The sequence below is a fragment of the Gavia stellata genome, chromosome 1, assembly GCF_030936135.1.
Source record: "Gavia stellata isolate bGavSte3 chromosome 1, bGavSte3.hap2, whole genome shotgun sequence".
Taxonomy (NCBI): domain Eukaryota; kingdom Metazoa; phylum Chordata; class Aves; order Gaviiformes; family Gaviidae; genus Gavia; species Gavia stellata.
In genome coordinates, this window is record NC_082594.1 from 3,539,071 (window position 1) to 3,559,131 (window position 20,061).

Below are 20,061 nucleotides of genomic sequence, written 5' to 3' on the forward strand. Positions count from 1 at the left end.
GACTGTGGACAAACCATTGAGCTTTTGCCCAGAGAAGGAAACATCAGGTTTCAAGTAGTGATCTATCCAAGACAGAAATAAGGTGCTCTTGATGCAAACTTGATGTGAAAAGGTAATGACACCACACGGCACTTATGTTCCACATAACACAAAGTTAAGCAAAGAACCTCTGTCTGCATTTGGAGAATACCATCAGTTTCCAGAGATAATATTCAGAAATAAGTAAGCGTAATGGAAGCAGCCTTCCATATTCTGCTACTTCTGTTCTCATTCTGTACTCATTTCTTTAGTGAACACCAGGTCTCGGGGAAAGATTTTCTTGACCACATGCAGTTTGATAATCCGATCAAAGCCTTGGTGTCACTAAAAATCATAATCAGTTATTTACAGATGATACAAACACTGGGAAAAAGGCAAAGGATAAAGGGGGAAATTTATAGCATAAGAAAATGTAAAATCATGTATACAGGATCAAAACCAGAAAGGCACGCTTACAGGATGAAGAAGATCATGGAAAGCAGCAAGGCTGGAAGAGACTTGGGAGGTTGCTGCTCAAATGAACATAACCATCTGACGGCATCTCAGAGCACACAAGTGGGGGAACTGTGAGCTTTGTTCTGTTTCCATTCAACAATGACTGTCTCCAGAATGAGGTACTAATTTTCAGTGTCTCTTTAAAAAAAACAAAAACCAAACCAAACAACGAAGCTTGGAAAGATTCAGACAAGAGAACCAAGGATAATTAAGGTGTTGAAAAATTTGCCTTGTAGCAAAAGTCACAAGGTGCTCACACTGTGTAGCTGTCAAAGCTAGAGGAAAAAAGTGTCTTGATCAGTCTTACAGTACTTACTTCAGAAGATGATTTAGGAGAATTTTCAGTCTTAGAAACAAAAGTAGAATGAGACCTAAAGGCTGGAGGTTGGACCTAGACAAAATAAAGGCAAGTAACAAGTCATTGGAACAGCTTGGAACAGGCAATGTGGTTGAATTTCCATTGCTAGCAATTCTCCAAATTACCACAGTACATTTTTCTCCATTTCAAGCATGAATTAGCTGCCAGAAGCCTAATGGCCTCTTACGCAAGAAGTCAGACAAGACGATCACCATGGTCTCCTCTGATCCTACAGCCTATGACTAATGTATCATGTGTTTGTTCTCTCATTCTCTCTGGGGGAGAAGGAGATGCAGTGGGCTGTTTTGTTTTGGAAGGATTATTGTGATTTTTTAGTGTACTGTACTTATTTTAGAGGAGGGAGGTCAGAAATGTGTGTTGTAGTTGGAATAGAGAGTTGCAATGTTTGTGGGGTTTCTGTGTTCCTGTGGGAGCTTGTCCCATCCCGGCCCCTGAGAACGCTCTGTATTTTGTTCCTCTTCTAGTAGAAAGTGTTGCAGTGCCAGAGGATTGAGTTGTTCCCAGTCCTGGAACCGTGGATGATGTTTTGCCAATGCCACTGAACCCTTAAGGAGTGGGGTTATGACACTGAGCTATAGGAAACTACTGTGTACGGGAGAGGCATTGCATGCTTCCATGTCTGCTGCAACTTACAGTGGTGCTTTGGGCCCCGTGGAAAGATAACCCGTTGCTGACTCGGAAGACCTGTGTTGCACCTCTGCTCATCTGCAGCCTTTCTTTCATAGAAAATGAGCGACGAGCAGCCCAGCGATGCTTGCCGAGAGGATAGCGTTGGCCTTCTGAACTGTGTCAAAGGTTCAAAGATGAGCGTCAGGGCTTCTGAGTCACTTTTCAAATATTAAGATAGCTCATAATATCACTTGCAATCAGCCAAAGATAACTATCTCACTCTCATATATCCAAGCTGTGACTAATCAAAATTATTTTTAAGGGAAAAAATATTTATCTGGGACAACAGCTTTTATTCTGATTAAAAAATGTCATTGCTTTACAGTGTTCAATGAAGCATGAAATATCAGCCTTGCTGTTAGTTTCTTCTGCAAGAGGAAACTGTATTATGCATATATATATTTTATATATATATTATATGCTATACTCAATTCAGGAAACACTGAAAAAAAGAGGGGGGCAAAGTTTTGTAAACATACAGCCAATCTTTACTATAATATTGAGGAAAACGTTATCGTCACTCCATATGACAGCACAACAGACCACTGAACTAAGGAGAGTTGTTATTTTACACGTAAAGAGAAGGACTACGGACCACATGCACAAAAGGAGCCAGGTCCCTCAGTCCTCTGAAGCAACAGGGACTTGGGTTTCTAAGAGCCTTTTTAGGTCTGACCACAACTAACTGGTCCAAAGTCACAGGCAAAGGAATATAATGCCTGTTCGTTCATCCCAGCGTGTAAACTATAACTGCTGGACTATCTTTGTTAATTAGACCTCAGGTTTCTCTTATGGAGGCTTTGTAATTTATCCAAACCAGAGCACAAGAGCTAACAAGCCTGAATTTGAAGTAAGTTTGGATTCTTATTTTAGATTTGAGCTTCTTATTTTGGTGGCCAACAGTAAAAATAGACAGGCAGTGAGCATTGTTGGCAGCATTTGCAACTGAAGGCATAGGGTTTAATCTGCAACCTCTTGCTGAACAATCCAACCCTCAAAGCTTTGATGAACAGGCAGAAGTTACCCACCAGCTTGAGCACTGGTTCACTATTTCTATAACAAAATCATCATTTGCATCCAAGTACTATTCATACATAAAATAAGACTTTCTCTGAAAATCTTGCACCCTGTGTTGTTAAGGAATATAGAGGCTGAGAACACAGGGTGAAATGAATTGTTCAATAAGAGGAGAAGAAATCAGGATTAGAACCAAGATCTTTTGAGCTTTATCATTGTGAAACTGCTCAAGGAAGGGGAAATCCTGTTCCCTTCAATTCAACAGCAAAGTACCAGCCTCTTCCTGGAGGTTACAGAATTGATGAACGCATTCTTGACAGGCACTTTTACCCTCCTCACCAGAACCCTTCAGCTCTCAAAGCAAGGGTTTTTCTAAGAATTATGAATGAAAAAGTGCAGGTTCCCACTTACATCTGGCAATTTGTTAAGGTGTTGGTTTGGGGCTGAATCCTGTGGGATCTCTGATATGTCCCAATCCTGCTGCAGCCAACTGCAGTTGGGGTGCTGAGCTCTATTTTGTGGGGTTTTGAGGGTGCTCAGCCATGATTTTGCAGCTTTGAGGAAGGAGGTCAGATCAGAGAACTGATCCTGGCAATTTTCAGTAGAAAGCTAAACCAAGAGACCAGACCCAAGCTCAGAGCATCACATCCCCTTGTGCAGTTAGTTGCAATGCTTAGAGCATCACATCCTCTTGTGCAGTTCAGACCAAGGTAAGTCCTTCCCAAGATCCATTATGAGCGTTTTGGAGCAATATTTATTTTTAAATCTCCTGTCCTTTGCAATGCTCTTTTACAGACATGTTATCAGACTGATGCTGACACGGACTGGTGTGCGCTCCCTGATGGTGCCAAGAACTCTAAGTGTTTTTTGTTTCCTTTCTCCCAGCGCACTCCAGTGTTTCTGATGAACGAGCTATTATAATTCACATGACTCAGGTTTATTCAGCACGCTGTCAGACCTGGAGTGCTGTCAGACTTGTTTATTGGTTTTATGTCCTTCCAGGCCTTTTATAGGAAATCACAGAAAGATGCTGTTTCACCACCTACACCTCTCATATCAACAAACCGCTGAGTAACACAGTCCTCCTTCCTCTGCATGATAGCTTCTCATATAAAAATTCACATGGCTTACTCTTATTTCTGCAGCTAACTGGTTTTACCCGCGCAGATGAAGTAGACCCAGAAAAGCTGACACATTTTTGTAATATGTCCTACACTCAGATTTGATAGTTTGCATGCCATTTCTCAATTCTGGGACTGCAGAGAGGCAACACGAAAGTGATTTATAAAGAAAAAGTTCTTAAAATGTCTCTTTTAGATTTTCCTGCTAGTCAAGAATCACTGTGTTTGGGGTAAATGCTTCTGAGCAATGTCAGTAATCACTTTGGCTGTGCAAATCTTTTGAGTGTTGCTCCTTCTTGCAAGAGACAGTGTTGAGATAAAGTAAAGATTTATTCTCCAAAGGGGTTACAGGACCTTTCCCCAAACTTACAGCAAAATTTGTGCAGCTCCCCAAGCTACAATGGAAACACACTCCTCATCCCCTGCACAACCCCTCCTATCACTTGCAGGAATGACCTTTGAAAAGTGGTTTTGAAGAAGGGTGGCTCAGAGATTTGGCAGCACATCTCCGCTGACCTTTACCAAAATGCTGCTCGCTGTTGAGCTGCCCTCACTGTTCCCCCTCTCAGTCTTAAATCTCTCCTCCACCGCTCGTGTCAAAGAGGAGTTGTGCTCTTGCACATGAAGAACGTGCACAAGCCAAGTACCAGACCTGGGCTGACAAGCCGTAACTTCTTAACCACCCACTTGATTAAATATAACTGTTTGCCTAAGGGCTTTCTTTTACTTTTCGACCCCCCGTGCTGATAGTATTTATACACATATTTAACTTTATGTACACAAGTGTCTGATGTCAATTAGCCCACTCTGATAAATGAAGCGTAGCACATATGTAAATGTTTGCAAGAAGGAAGCTTTCATCCTGTTTATATCTTTCATATCTCTAAAGGAAAATAATCTACGGTCTGTAAATCCAGCCTCTATGAAAAACTCATCTTGTCACATCATTTTATTATTGGCGAACAATATTACTGCTGCTGTGGGACACGAGCACTGCTGGAGGACACCATCTGAGGTGTCCATTGAGCCAGCCAATCCTAAGAAAGTTCCTTCCACAACCTTTAAATCTGGATCAAAAACGTCTGGAGTGAGGGAGAAGTGTCCAGAGTTCAGATATTGGGGGGAATTTTCGCCACATTAAAATCAAAATCCCTGCCCTTACCGATGCCAGAATTTTACCATTGGCATTTGGCTTTCAGCTTGTTAGAAAAAACATAAGTCAAGTTGCCAACTTCTAGTATAGAGTAAAGTTAACATGGCATCAGACTTAGAAATGAGGTGGAATAGGGGCTATATTTCCGTTGAACTATGTTGAAATGTAGGGTGCTGTTCCCAGAAATAGCTGGGTTTTGTAACCCAAGAGATACCATCCACCTGAAACTGTGCAAATAGTCACCCATTTTCTGACGAGACTGATCTATCCTATCCCTGCTGCTGTTGGAGAAGTCCATTTAGCATAACACTGCAGAGGATAGAGAGAGAAGAGGATCTCCTTATTAATCCCTGATTTGGCATTTTGATGAATGGGTAGTCAGGGTTTTAACTCCTTTTCCATATACACAGGAAGAAATCTTTGCCTTCTCCAAAGACTAATTCTATGAATTGTATTGACTATAATGTGCTGCACTCATTTATCCATTCAAATTCATTGTAACAATATGGTAGAAGGTGATCTTCAGTTATTTTTTTTAATTCATGCTACCCTAAACTGCAAATACATTTGCTTTCATCCCACTACTTGATTAACTCCTGCTTGTTCAAAGCCAGACTGTAACTATTCCCACTGTTATAAATTTTCATTTTGATGGAGGACGTACGTGGAATTTGGCTCCTGATGCAGTTTGAAGGAGCCCACCGTGATTTATAGTTGCATAAGATTCTGGAGAATGTGCAATTTTCAGTTCCACATTATCATCCTCTCCTCAAACCTTCCGCCTACTCACTGCTCATCATCTTCTTACTGAAACATCTGGTCTTTAGACAACCAGAAAGTGTGCTGAATTATAAACTGTGAGGTTGCTCTTCAACCTCGCACATTATCACTCAATAGCAGATATCAGAGACTCTTTACTTCTAATAAACATCATATGCATTGCAATGGCTTTGGAGGTCTTTCTCCTTTGCTAGTAAGCAGGAGATAACCAGCTGCGCTATCAAAACTGCAAATATTTGAGACTAAATTGCACAAGATGTGCTTTCTATTTGAACCATATTGGTGGGATTTGCCAGATTAAATATAGATGTATGTGATGTAGATATTTATGTCTGTGCTCCCTTTTTTTGCCAGTGGAGAGAAAGAGGCAGTGTTAGAGACTGATCCAACAACTGGTCTTGATTCCATACAATCTAACGGAGATACAGGTTGGGAACATCCTGAAGAGCTCACCTGTGTCCCCACTCAGTCTCCTAGGGTGGATCAAGCATTTCTGGACCTTCCTTAGCAAGTGTTTGTCTGAGCTGTTTCTAATAAAAGGGAAAGACCAGGTACCGTGTTGACTTCAGTAGAAAAGACACACACAGATGGCTTAATCCTGCACTAACTGATGAAGCGTTAATGGCTGGATCTGACTTTTTTTTTAGCTTCTGAAAAGTTATGTACCTGCTTTAAGTTACTCTTCTACTATTGGCTGTGCAGAGAGAAAAGAATCTCTGAAGAACACCCTTTCTGCCCTAAAATATGTAAAATCACTTCTTGGTGATGTGGCTCCTCTGGAGGTAGCTCTCTATCTCTGTCGGCTATAGACCAATGCCTGAAATTATCTGCCGGGCTTTAAGTGTGATGGGGTGAGATGGGATGAACCTGCCCATCATCAGGCCGGGACTCAGAGCCCAGATGTGAAAAAAGATTTCCATGAGATGACCTTGAAGGTGTTCAGATTCCAGACCAAACTGGTGCCAGGTTAAAAAAAAAAAAAGGAAAAAAAAAAAGAGAAAGTAGCCTCTACCAAAATGAAGACTTAATAGGCCTTTAAAACCTGTTTCTGAAAAAAGTGAGCCCATAGAGCGTAGGTGGAAGAGATTAGCTATATATAACAAAAATATCTGCCAGTGGCAATCTGACTTCCTTAAATGCTTCATTTGATTCAAAGGTGACATAAAAATTATTGCAAGGCTGAAACCAAATGGGAAGAGCTAAATGACCAGAAGACCATCAGTCTTCTCTCCCGCCTGCTGTTATTATCCTTCCATCAGGCCCTGATGGAAAGTACATCTTAAAAATTCAGCGCTCTACTCTGATGGCAACAGGAAGAGTGTTTCTGTCATTTGCAGCTGACACCAGGATATTTTCTAGATGCTCAAGATTATAAGTGCTGCTACTGTCATGTCACAACCTTTAATGGGTGTTTAAAGGGACTACTTGGGTAAGTTGAAATCTCTACATTTGAGAAGCAATTTTGAGTTCTGGTAAAAAAATGAAATTGGGAAAAAAACCCCAACAAAAACCAATTTTCTACATAGCAAAGTGAAAGGCACTTCCCAGAAATTGTTGTACTTCTTTTCTCAGTCCCAGTGCCATAAATGGCCCGTTCTCATTCTTTCAGAGCTCCCAGGTGAAACCACACCTCTTTTTTACAGGTTTTTTCAATAATAGAGGTGCACATACAGTCCAAAACCTCAAAGTTATGTCACTAGCTTTGCAAAGTACATGAGAAAGTAGGAAAGTAAATATTGTGGAAGGGAATAAGAGGACAACCATTACGTAAATAAGGGAATTACTTAAGTGTCTAAGACGGGATTTCAGATGACTGTTTGTTAATCATTACATTATTATGCAATTTCTATATATCATTAACAGTCTCCCTTTGTAATCTGCATATTTTTCTAATATAAGACTCCTTTGACGATAGTCCATTTTATTACTCTTGGTGATGTTTCTAATTACCAGTGTCAGTGCCTTGTTACTTTTGTTGTTATTGCACTCATTAATGATCTATGAAGTTTTTTCCTTTTTGATGTTTTTCCCAGCTCAACACATCATGAGACAGGCAACACTTTTCTGTAACGGGAAGTATAATTTTGAGAATCAAACTAATATTCCCAATAACTTTTTTCTGATACTTTCCCATTTTCTGTCGAAGCACAAACACATGTTTGTAATCTCTCTTGGTGTCAGAACGCCGTCTACATGTTCTGGAAACTCTGAGACCTAAACTGCACATTTTCCAATAGCAATGATGCAATGATTTATACTGGATCCTTTTAAGACTGACTCTTAGTGCTTTTGATGTGCTTAACCAGTTGTACTTAAGTTTTATCTGGACGTATGTGAGTCCCAGATCTCCTTCCAATATCAAGTAATGCTATAGAAGTAACTTAAATATTCGAAGTGTAAAATGGCACATCTTGAGACTGGAATCCCAAAACTAGAATGTAATAAATCTGAAGTCATTCAGCAAAATATCGAAGACATATCTGCTAGGAGTCAAAACTGGGAACAAACATTTCTAAACACAGACAATAGGCCAAATCCAGGGAAGAGATTATAAGGAACAATGAGTAGGGTTTTTTTACACTGTTTATAAGAAAACGAATGCCAAATACAACGTTTTGGATAACTCCTTTAAGAAAGAAGCACAAACCAAATTTGGAAGTGCAGATCCACTCTCAGTTCAGTCTTTGAAATACAGATCAAAGTTGTCTGCGCCACGAAGGCGTCAGTCAGCTCTGCTCTGTTTCTGCTTCTTGAAAGCATCTGCTTTGTATTTCATCAGGACTACTGCAAAATTGCTTTCAGCTATAAATTTACAGTGACTTTTTTCAGAAAATGAAAGACATCGGTGGCAGCTTACTAGCAAACAAAAAGTTCGTGGGCCTGGCTAAGGCTGCGTGTGCTACTCTGAAGGGTGACTGCCTCTGTCTAGAACAGAGCTGGTCGAGCTATGGTTGGTGAAGATTAAACCCACCATATATATTGCTGGATCAGTTACCAAACAAGAAACTAAACAGATAGGTTGGATCAACTTGAAATTAAATTTTCAAGCCATTTTCTGTTGGGGTGGTTAAATAAAAGAGTTGGGTTCAGCTCTACAATTTGATGTATTTGGACCAAAAATCAGTGGAAACCAAGGCTAGGTTTACGTGCCATTCATGAAATGGAAGATCAGGAACAGCTCAATATCAATCCCAGGGCAAAAGAATGTCCCTGGAATACAGGTCAAGGATTCAAATCCCTTCAAGTCTCTTCTAATGAAGGGAGCCCCACTCCAGCATTTTGGGGGTGTCCTCAGTGGTAAGTGCCGTTCACTGTGCTGAGCTGGATGGAGGACCCAGGTAGCATCACAACCTCTTCCCCATTGGATAACCATGGTTAAGAGGTTCATAGGTTAGATGGCTCTGGAATGCAAGTACCTCTCCAAGGTTTGCCTTAATTTTTTAAAATATTATTTGGGACAGGGAAGCCTGTTTCTCCTTCAGAAAGGCTTCTTCAGAGAGCTCTCCTTCAGGAGCTTCCTTCTTCTTTTCCTTCTTCTTTTCCTTCTTCTCCTTCTCCTTCTCCTTCTCCTTCTCCTTCTCCTTCTCCTTCTCCTTCTCCTTCTCCTCTCTCTCTTTCTCCTTCTCCTTCTTCTCCTTTCTGGAGTGCCTGGTAGCACAGCAGTCTGGGTTCATGCTTGGAGGTGGGAGACGGGCATTGAGATGCTGCATCTGCCTTCCTGTGCCCTCCCTTGGCATGGAATCTGGACCCCTGGACCAGGCTGCCCTATGACAGCACCTCCATCAGTGGCATCAGAGGAGCTGTCACATGTGTCATCGTCACTCATCAGTGATGTCAGCAGCTTCATGCTGGCTTTCTATGGTTATTCATGCAAATTTTCATGTTGAAATTTGACAGGACATACAGCCCAGGTGCAGCCACGATTTCAGGTCAGCCTGATGTGTTTTTTTAGAAAAAAGAAATAAGATCTCAGTCTTGTTAGAGCCATGTGTTTGTGCAGTGAGGCCTCTCAAGTCTGCAAGGGTGCGTGATCAAAGCTCCACTCTGCTTCTTGTCCCAGCTGAGTAGGATAATGCACAGTGACCCTTCCCTTGGTTTTGCTGAATGAGATATGATGGAGCCACATATGTGGTTCTGGGATCATGTTGGCACGTTGGGTTGAGTTAAGTCAGCAGCCCTGATGACTGAGACTGTTATTTCTCCTCATTTCCATGGTAACCTCTCACAAACTGGTGATACTTTACCCATATGCAAGATGCTCAACCAAGGCCATATGCAACTCGATCGTATATGGCGTCTTGTTCAAAAACTTTCTATACAATAACCATGGTTGTCCCACTGAAAGCTACCTTCTACAGTTGGAGTTTGGGCTGATAATCTTTTGAAACTGGATTTTTCTATCTCAGGTGGAATGGGCTAAAAATATATATCTATATTCCATGGACCCCATAACAGCTTGTCATATATTTTCATACCATAGCAGCATGGGTGGCTTAAGAGATCTTAAGTAAATACTGTGTATGTACAAGCACTGTTTTTTTTCCTTCTGCATGAACAGTGTCCTATTGTCTGGTTTTAATTTGTAGTTCCCCTCGTGCTCCTTTAGCTTCCTTAACAGGTTCTCAAATTTCCCATCTGACTTGGCAGTGGTGCCCTGGCTGGAGTCTTGCCACCCTCTGTTTGGATACACAACCAAAACCCCAAGTGGCCCTTTTTTGGTTATGCCGTCAATTAACCTTATTGTGAAGAGCAACCTCTCCAACATGCACAACCTTTCATACTTGGGATGTCGGGTAACTGTTATTTATATGTATTGGTTAGTCTTTAGGGTATTTATTTCTCAGATTTTAATTCTAGATTGTTGTTTATTTCCACAGGGCTGGCTAAAGCTGCCAGTTTTCAGAAATCGGAGCTCTACAAACAGTACAAGCAATGCAAACAATACAGGGATACGAGCAAGTGACTGTGAGTCACAGCTTCTACATTCAATTTCCACCTACACTTCTACACTCAATTAACTCCTCCAAGGCTCAGTTTCAATATTTTACAAGACTCCAGTAATTACATAGGAGTGCAATGTTTTGGGGAACCTTAGATGAAAGGGGTTTAGATATTCAAACACTGATAATTAATGTAAATGCTGTAAATCAATGAATAATAATGATTAATTGGCTGTGATTTCCATTATTACCTAGTGATGACAGCTAATTGTTCTCCTCCAGACCTCTGCCCTCGCAGCAATACAATTCATGTGAACAGTGATTCAAGCCAGAATTTAGGGGAAAATTGAACAACAGAGATCCCACTAGCTCTGCAGCAAGCCAGAGCCACCTGAATGGGGAGCGAGGACGCAGCCAAAGAGAAGCTATGCCAGAAGGAAGGCTGTTTGTTTAGCCTTGCAATTGCCGTTGATAATTGGGTAGGAAAAAAACAGTGACAACAGAAAAAACAATGAAGACCACTGTCCTGCACCCTACATCTGCGTGCACCCCAGACTGCTCAGATTGTGCCTGCACTACCTGGCACTTTGCAAGTGGAGGCTGAAGACCTGAAAGTACCCCAGGAAAAGAGTGTCTGCTACCTTGCATGGCCTCTGCCCGCACCCCAGCTGATTTCTCATGCCCCTTTGGCTATTGTCCAAACCTCACCAATAGAGACAATCCTCCCACTGTGAGAAAAATGTAATATTTGGCTCGTTAAATCGACTATCACTTCTGCAGCTGATAATCAGGGAACTGCTTATCTGTTAAACCGCCCCAGTCAGGAGCGGGCAGCCAAAGAGTCTGCATGAGTAACGTTGCTGAATCAGCCAAAAAACCCTCCCCTGGGCTGCTGAACAGCCTCTCTGCACCCCTCCCAGCCTATCTCCCCTCTCCAGGACTCAGTGAGCAAAGGGCTGTGGTCTGCTTCCAGGGAGCACTTGAGCCTCAGCCCTGTCCCATCTACCTCTTTGTTTTGCTGGAGTGTGACCATAATATTGCAGAGGCAATGGAAAGCCCGGCAAGGTCCGGGTGACTCTTCCTCACTGGGGAGGAATGGACTGCACCCAATGCAGTCCTTAGGCGGGACACCCACTGATTTATGTGAATTGACTGCAACACTGGCTCCATCATGACTTGCTCCTTCATCCGCAGGCACCAAACCTAATTCTTCCCTGGAGCGTTGCTATCCTGCAAGAGCCACAGCTTTCTTCAGGACCCTAAAGGGAAATGGGGCTGCTTGTGTTGACTAATCATGCATGCTATATGGCAAAGACTCATCCCTCACATCCCAGCTGCCCATCGGACGAGCTTATGAACGTAACACGGGACAAAGCCAAAGACACGCAGACCAAGATACATCCAACTTCAGCTTGCTGCAGCTTCCCTGTGAGCACAAGGCATGGCCAGAACATGATTCAACACACTGTGGCTGAATAGGTGCCTACCCCTCCCCACGCACAGTGCAGGGCAGGTAGCCTGGGCTTAGCTATCCTGGGTTTGTGATGTTAGCTACAATCTTTGGACCATTCCCCAAATCAGACGTGGTGAGCCACGCTAGCACACCATGCTGCCCTTTCTGGGCTTTCTTCATGTTGGGTAAAAGCAGCACTAAAGAACAGCGTGATCTATCTGGCTACTGAGTCATTGCTGCCAGCCCAAGTGGACTGAGGCATTGGCTGGTTCCAGTTTTATTAGGTGTTTTCCTAATTTAATAGTTGGGAGCGCTATAGGACAGCTACGTCACCTCCTGCCTTTTCAGACTTTGACTTCACTTTGGGCTTGTCAACGTAGAGAGGCACTGGTAGGGCATGAGACGACCCTGTCTGGGTGCTCTGTGCCCATGAACGCTCCTTGGTGGAAGCTGTGAGCTCAGGCACATGAAGCCATGCAGATCCCAGCCAGAGCTGGCTTGTGGCCGACCAGCTCAGCGTTTGGGTGGAGCCAATATACATCTGTCTGCACCCATCCGTGGAGACGTACCCTTGGGGAGGTCAAAGAGAAAGACGGAGCTGCTGGGGAGGGTTGTCCAACGCCTTTGCCCAGACACATTTTCCCTGGCACAGGACTTGTCTGGAGCAACCCTCCTCAGGGGGCTGTTTCCTTAATGGAGGAATGCACTCATAGCCTGATATAGGGTTGAGTTATAAAGACATGATATGTGACACATGTTACTGCATGAAAGGAAAACGGTAGCACTGAGTAGCCGGGGTCTGGGGAGAGCATGATTTATTCCCTACTGCTGTATCCAAGAGCATCCTGGAGAGGCAGCAAGTCTGCTGCCAAGCCCCCTGGGGTTGTTTTGACTGCTCCATCCCTCTCTGCTTTCCTACATTGCAATAAGGAGCTGCTCTTAAATGTTATCTGAGAATTGCTAAATCATGGAAAGGTGCTCTCTCACAACATCCTAGGGATCCAGCTCCCTTTTGGGAGCCACACATGGGTTTTCCCAACACAAGGGAGGGAGGAGGGCAGCCATCCAGCCAGCAGAACAATACAGGGAAGCCCCATTCAGCTCAGCTTTGGCCGAGGAGCTGATTGGTCTGGTTACTAAACTGGAAGCCTCAAGTTTAGCTCCTACCCCAGGGGATCTGGAGAGATGGGGAACGGCCGTTGCAAGGAAATTCAGCAAAGATGTGTATGTCTTGGGGTTAGTGCAGAGCCCCTGCCTTATGCACATTTTCACCCTTGGCCAATGCAAAATGCATTTTGTTGCAAAAAGGGGTGTGAGCTACCGACAGACACTGCAGGGTGAGAGCTATGTGCAAGCAGATATTTACTGGATAAGGATACTCCAAATGGAGTCACTTTGCGTAGTTTCTCTGTGTGCTTGGAGGGACTTATGCAGGTCCTCCCCATCTATGGAAGGAGCCCGGTTGTGCTTCTCTCCAGCCATTTTTGGTTGAGTTTGACTGGAAGCTCTTCAGACATGTTTTGATACACACCTAACACAGGGCAGTCCTGATCCCTGCAGGACTCTTAGTGTGATTGCAATGTGGACAACTGGAATGCAAAAAAAATTGTTCTTCTTTCTCCAGCTAGGTGCAAAGAGTGCATTGATTTTTAAGTGAATTTTATGTAGGTTCAGATGAAAAATCTGGCTTGAAAGGAACTTCCCATGTTTATAAGGTATCAGTTGCTGCTTAGAAGTCTTCTGCGTGTGCTGTGGATAACACACTCCACAAGCTGATGATGAAACAAATACTTTTAGCTATACTTGGTGATCCAGACCCTTACATGGTGGAAATCAACAGATTCAGGATAAAAAAAAAAAAAATTTTCCATAAAGATTTGACCTTCTACCTTCTCAATAGACTATGGTGGGGTTTTTTTTGCCTATACTATGAACTGTCAAGACTAGACACCATTTCCCTTTGGTCTGCATCCTGTTTTTGAGAACAATAGCTGCATTTTTGACACAGTGCCAGCCCATAATTCATGCTTGCCTGCATCCTTCAGAGCACAGACTTGCTTGATAATGTAATACTTTGGTGCATTGAAATGGCTGTTCCAATTAGAGCAGATTTTTTTTCTAATCAATAATATTTCTAAAAATGTAAATGTTTTAAGAATAATAAACAAGGAAGAGGGGCCTCATCTCTTGATGAAATATGGGTGCATAAATTCCCTTGACATAATATCCAGTCCACTCAAATATAATACAGTTCAAAAGTTCAGCTTGGGATCAAACTTTGTTGAGTTTATGTCCTGTTTGGGACAGGCAGCTTGAAACAGATGAGAGGAATCCAGTGAAGAACAGAGGGAGAGGAAGGCAGTGGTCAGGATGGAGTAAACAGAACAGCTGGGGAAGAAAAAGCAAGAAATGCATTAAAAGAACAAATACTCTGTACAAAGCCTCCCTTTTGATGGTGTCACTCTCTTTGACCCAGTTTGTCCTCTGAGCACTGTCCAAAAAGTTGCTAGATGCATCAAACCTACTGAGCACCACCTAATCTCATCGCCAGTCCCATATGTGTTGTTGGTGCCATTTGCAGAGTAAAAAAATGAGCTCCAATAGCAGCAGTACCTTCAGTGGTGTGAATGAAACTATCCCACCCAAGGGTTACTCCCAAACAGGAACTTGGATATGCTGGTTGAATGGTCCTGGGAGAAACAAGAACATTTTTCATTCGTAGAACAAGAAGGATTCAGGCACTCGGGCTGATCTGAAAACCCTCCAGGATAATCAGAGTTGTCTCAGAAGTCCTGAATAATTCACATTCCAACATCTGCAAGTCCAAACTGATGGGAAAGCATCCACTCCTTTCCCCATGCATAAAGCCTCTTCCAGGACGCGGTCTCTGCTGGGTCCCCCGGGTTCAGGATTGATCCCAACATACATTTACATCTATGCCACCACCAAGACTGTAAAAATCCACCCAACATTTGACTTACATTTTCTATGTGTTTCTTCCCTCTTCCCTGCTGATTCAGAATGTTTAAAACATCCCCTTCTGTTTATATGCTTTAATTCTCCCCCTTCCACTGTGAACCAATTCTCATAACCTTTCTGCAAAGGTCCCATTTTTCACACCTTTCCCAGTTGCTGCTGCATCCCCTCTGAACTCTCTCACAGTGTCTGGCTGGAAAACTTTGCCAGGTTTTGTAACCTCATTCTTGAGAGAAAGTACCAGGGATCTTGAGGAGCACATTTGGGAGCTCTGCAAAGCAACACAGCAGAAGGGGATAGGAGCAGCTGCCACGGAGCTGGGTCTCGTGACCGGATAAACTACCCCTAGTTAGGATGTAAATGATACTGGATGTAGTCTGTCCCATTTGTCAAGAAAAACATGAAGATGGTTTAAACTACTTCCAAGCAGGGAGAGGCATAGAGAGTTGTGAGGACTTGGCTGGTGAACAGATTGTAACTTGATCTCATTCACTTATGGCTGAGACATCTTCAAAAACTGCACCGACTTAACCAGAAAAGTGATTGCCATACCTTCCCAATGCGGATAGTATGTTGTGGTTTTTTTTCTAATTTGTGGGAGTATCTATCTGAAACAGTGCAGTGGAAAAGCAAGGGAGCTTTGCATGTTAGTGTGCAAAACTTAGCTATGTCTTAGCTATGTCTTTTAGGCCTTTGTTAATTGAATACAGCTTTATTTATTATTATTTACTACTACTACTACTACTACCACCACCACCACCACCACCACCACCACCAATAATTACTATTTCTATTACTATCACTATTACCATTACTATTACTACTATTACTATTATTACTATTGTTACTATCATTACTAGTATTATTATTATTAGGGGAGGAAAGTTAGGCAGACCTATTAATTTTATTTGATCCAAATAAATCAAGATCCTTCTTTGAGATAAGACTTTGTTCCCATAACAACTCTTGCACAAGACCAAAATCCCAACAGGCAAGTTGTGAAATAAGAAGTGGTAAGAAAAAAACCCCAACATTTGGGCCGTGAGATGCTGAAAGCATTGCTCCACAGACCGCAGTAAGTGGTTTGTTTAACCGTGCAGCACTCAGGTACTCTGCTAGGAGACATCTGAGAATACTTTGTGTGGGCGAGTCCAGAGGTCTACTGAAGAGCAGTAGGAAGTGCACAATGTGAACCGAATGAAGTGACACATTCTGTAGTGCACAAACACGTGATGTCATTGCACTTTTATTGCATTTACTCGAAAGCATCCTCATGAACAGTCTAAGGAAGCAGGAGATCGGAAAAACAATTACACCGTGGGAAATGAAGAAAAACAGATAACATGACATTGGACGTGCACAGGCAGAGAGTTGTGCAAAACCTTCCTGCTTGAAAGCTGGCCTTGATTTCTGGTTTTGATTACTGTTTAAGAGGGCAAACTGACATCAGACTTCAGACAGCAGATCGAACACATCAACCAGTTAAGGCAAAGGACTCAGAGCATCTGTTCTTCAAACTACTTCTGACTTCTTATCCAACACTGGGTTTGACTGGATGCCCACAACTGGTGTGCAGTTGCCTTTGAGATACCCTGGGGCATGCTGCCTGGCCTCCAGCTGATACACAAAACTAGCTAGATTTCCTCTCTCTTCTGTTTTCATACCTGCAAACTCTGTATTGATGTAGCCCCAAAGCCCAGGAACATCCCAAACGTCACTAGTTTCTTGCCATAGACCAAACTAGCTGCCTATGTTTAGGCAATTGACTCAAGTCTTTAGCTCTGGGTTAAAATTAAGCTCTGGTTTGTATCAGAAATAGTGCGGCCAGCAGGACGAGGGAAGTTATCATCCCCTTGTACTCAGCACTGGTGAGGCTGCACCTTGAATCCTGTTCAGTTTTGGGCCCCTCACTACAAGAAGGACATTGAGGTGCTGGAGTGTGTCCAGAGAAGGGCGACGAAGCTGGTGAGGGGTCTGGAGCACAAGTCTGATGAGGAGCGGCTGAGGGAACTGGGGTTGTTCAGTCTGGAGAAGAGGAGGCTGAGGGGAGACCTCATCGCTTTCTACAATTACCTGAAAGGAGGTTGCAGAGAGGTGGGTGTTGGTCTCTTCTCCCAAGTGACAGGTTATAGGACAAGAGGAAATGGCCTCAAGTTGCACCAGGGGAGGTTTAGACTGCATATTAGGAAATTTCTTTACTGAAAGTGTTGTCAGACATTGGAACAGGCTGCCCCGGGAGGTGTTTGCGTCACCATCCCTGGAGGTTTTTAAAAGACGTGTAGATGTGGTGCTTAGGGACATGGTTTAATGGTGGACTTGGCAGTGTTAGGTTAATGGTTGGAGCTGATGATCTTACAGGTCTTTTCCAACCAAAATGATTCTATGATTCAGACTAGCCATAAGGAAGAAATTTTTTACGATGAGTGTGATGAAACACTGGCACAGGTTGCTCAGAGAGGTGGTAGATGCCCCACCCCTGGAAACATTCCAGGTCAGGTTGGACGGGGCTCTTTTCCAACCTAAATGATTCTATGATTCTAAGGTTCTTAAATGTGTTTAGATGTAGACATCACCATGTGAGCTGGTGGTCAACACTCCTTTTGCAACTAGTGGAGATCTAGTCAATACAGTTGATGGAGGCTGAAGCGAGGTTCAGCTCATTACGAAGCAGGTCTGTGGGTCTCCCAGAAGACCTGAGTCACAGCCTCCAGCCCATGTAGATGTGATGCCCTAGGGGAATTTAGATGTCTGTCAGGGGACTCAGATGTCATAATGCTTCCTGATGGCGCTTGCGTTTTAACCTCCCTCTGTGATTTAAACGCCTTGATCTGGGCTATAGAGGGAGACAGCACTGGCTACGGTGGTTCACATCCCTGGACCTTCCTCCTGAAACACAGTGTCTGGAGGTTGTAGTGGCTTTTCTTTCTCTTTTTTTCTATAGCATCGTGTTCAGAGAACACTGTTCTCCCCACCCCTTGCCTCCTGCTTGGTTGCCTGTCCCAAACCTACTTCTTCTTGGTGGGTTTTCTGCCTGAAAATGGGTTTCTGTACTTCTCTGGTCTTGCCTTCAGGACCCCGGACTCCCCTCTCCACTCCATTTTCTGGGGAAGTCAGAAACAGTAGAGAGGAACTTCTGTTGTCACCTTCCAGAATGTTTCTTCATTAAGAATACTGCTTATGAACCTGGAAAATGTGTGTCTTTGGTGCAATGACTGCTAGAAATGGACCAGAGGAGGAAACTGTGGAACTAACTTGGCTCTGCAATGCAGCAAATCAGCCATGATCAATAGCTTGGGAGAAAAGTGACTCTCCCAGTGTTGCAGGACTGTTCCCTTATATTTGCCAAAATTTTGTTTAGTATCGTGTTGCATCAGCCTCCAAATGTCTTTGCTTGCGAAAGAATGTTGCACAGCCCAACGGACCCTCCTCGGAAAGTTTTTCTGTGCTTATTCGGTCTCTTTTCCCTCCCCTTTCAGTTTCACCCTGTTTCCCTGGTTACTATACACTTCTGTTTGTCACCCCTCGTGAGCTGATGTCCTCCTCTGTTTACATGCGTCACATCTGCAAACAGCATGTTGCCTAGCCAAGGTATCCGCATCTCCCGCTGCTCTGCACAGCTCAGCTCTGGCTGCCTCTGTGCAAAGCTTTTCCCACCCCTCTCTCTTGGATGCTCTTCAGTTTCCAGTTGCACTTCTCAGTTACCCATGGTGAAGAGCTGAATTGTACTAAAACCCCCTTCTCTACTCCATTTCCCTTTCATCTTTCACTTCTTCTATCATCCTTCATTTCTGCTCCTCTATGATCTGTCTCCTAGGCTCTCTTCTCACTTTTCCACTACAAGAGATGGGCTGAAGCTTCACAGATCTCCTCTAATCTCTTGGGGAAAGGTGGGTAGGTACCTATTACCGCCTGTTCCTCTGGAGTATTTTCAGCGCTCCACTGCTTGGAGGGAATTACACCAACACTTTGCTTTCTCTGTTCCCCACTGCTCACCCTGAGCTGTTTGATGGCTCTCAACTCCTCTCATCCCCCTTTCCTCTTGTTTCCTGGCAAAGTCTATTTGGGCCCCCGCCAAGCCATGACCCATGAGACCAAAATCCGCTCTGGCTGGATAGTTGCAGTGTTGTCAGAAAGCTGCAGACCCTAGACTTAATTTTTGTTCTTTCCTTATGGATAATTTTCCTCTTTCACTCAAATTAAGCCACAACAGCAGGTGAATGATTGCTCTGTGGGTGAGAGGATATTTAACTTGGTCCTTCTGAGAGCAGACTACAGGGCAGAAGAGGTGTTGGTGGGTAGCTTTGCTGTATTTCAGCTCTTCAGATGCTCAACACAGCTCTGACGGAGCAGGCGACTATCGTTAGAAAGCAGTAAGTGAAAGAATTATATCTACATCTGGACAAGCTCAGTTTTTTCTGGGGCTTGTATAAGACATACTACAGAGGCTTGGTTTTGAGAGGAGATGGACCCAGTTTTCTGGAAAATCAGACTTGTTTCAGGATTGGCGAGATGCGGGCTGCAAATTTAGGCAGCTGAAATAAATCATGGATCGCTTTTTGAAACTCTTGATCAAACCGCTTCACACAGACAGGCATGAAATAGGAATCCACAGGCACCAGCACCACAGGCTGGTTGTTATTATAGAAGATCATTTAGTACAGGCTGTTCTAATTTAGGTTAAACAAAGCTAATCCTGAGGTGATGTATTTGTTATACTAGCCTGCCTGCATCCGTGCCTTTGCACATGTGTGCACAAACAGAATAGGCAGTTGTTTATGGAAAATAATAGATATGGCTGGAGGATACCTTGCCATGCAAGGTAAGGCATGTTTTTCTCTCACGTGGAGATACAGGGGATTCAGGTTGTGGTTTTGGTTTGTTTCTTCCCAGACAAGTAAGAGGGTACTGAATGGCATGGGCTGAGCAGGGTCCCTGCAGAGAGGTCTATAACCAGAAGCTTTGGTACTCTGCTAGGGTATTGTTTTGTCTTGGCTTTGCAGGAAAAGCCAACGCCTTTGGAAACTCAGACTTGACTTTAT